Raw genomic sequence first — 1208 nt, forward strand, 5'->3', positions numbered from 1 at the left:
GACATATTGTCTGGAGGAAACAGTCGCTGGAGAAGGATGTCATGCTGGATAAGGTGGAGGGTCAGAGAAAAAGAGGAAGACCCCCAATGAGATGGATCAGCCAGGTGGCATCACTGATGGACTCAAGTGTGGTGGCGGTAGTGACGTTGGCCTAGGATCGGACATTGTTTCATTCTGCTGTGCATGGGGTCGCTATGAGTCGTTTTCGACTCTATGGTACCTGACAACAACAACAACAACAAATATATATGTATATATTTTTTTTCCCCTCAAATTCCTAAATTATCCATGATTATTATTAAGTCACATAATAATTTATGGGAATCTCTGTTTTTCCATGACTCTAACTTGTTTTAGTCCCTCAGTCTTACTGCCATTTTCATAAAATACTTTAAATGCTTTAAAGTACTAAGATAATTTTAAAAATATTTAGGATCTGACACAAGTGAGCAAATGTAGCTGATCAGTCATATTTTAATAATTTGTACAAAAGTTCATTAATTTTCAATCATGCTAAGACTTTGTCCTATGATTCAAAGATTGTTAGCAGAATTTTTCTCCATGATAGCCATCATAACCTGTAATACAATAAAAGTTATTTATTCAATTCCCACATTATTATATAATGATGAATGTAGTCTTGGTTTGATTATGCATTTAAAGCATAAGTCTTTACTATATTACTTGACCATGTTTAATTCCAAAATATGGAAAAACATGTATTATTCAGTTTAGCTGATATTTATGATATTTTCTCAGTAAAAGAAGCATTTGATTGACTCACGTTTCAGTGTATGATCTTTAATCTGAATTTCCATTCTTTATTATTTTCCTGGACCATCACAATCAACTTCTACCATAAAATTAAAGTCCAAATTATATTCACTGATGCTGATCATATATATGTCAAATTTTATAGACATTTTTCAGTGTACACTCATAATTTGTGAATTTAACTTCTTGTTGTTATATACCTTAAAGTTGGTTCCTACTCATTGTGACCCAGTGAGCAACACAATGAAATCCTGTGCCATCATCACAATTGTAATGTTTGAGCCTATTTTTGCTGCTACTGTGTAAATCCATCTTGTTGGGGGTCTTCCTCTATTTTGTTGACTCTCCATAAGTATGATGCCCTTCTCCATGGACTATCTCCTTTTGATGTTTCCAAAAAACCAGAAACAAAATGTTGCAACCCTCAATTGTAA

This window comes from Chrysochloris asiatica, unplaced genomic scaffold, assembly GCF_000296735.1.
Source record: "Chrysochloris asiatica unplaced genomic scaffold, ChrAsi1.0 scaffold00187, whole genome shotgun sequence".
NCBI lineage: Eukaryota > Metazoa > Chordata > Mammalia > Afrosoricida > Chrysochloridae > Chrysochloris > Chrysochloris asiatica.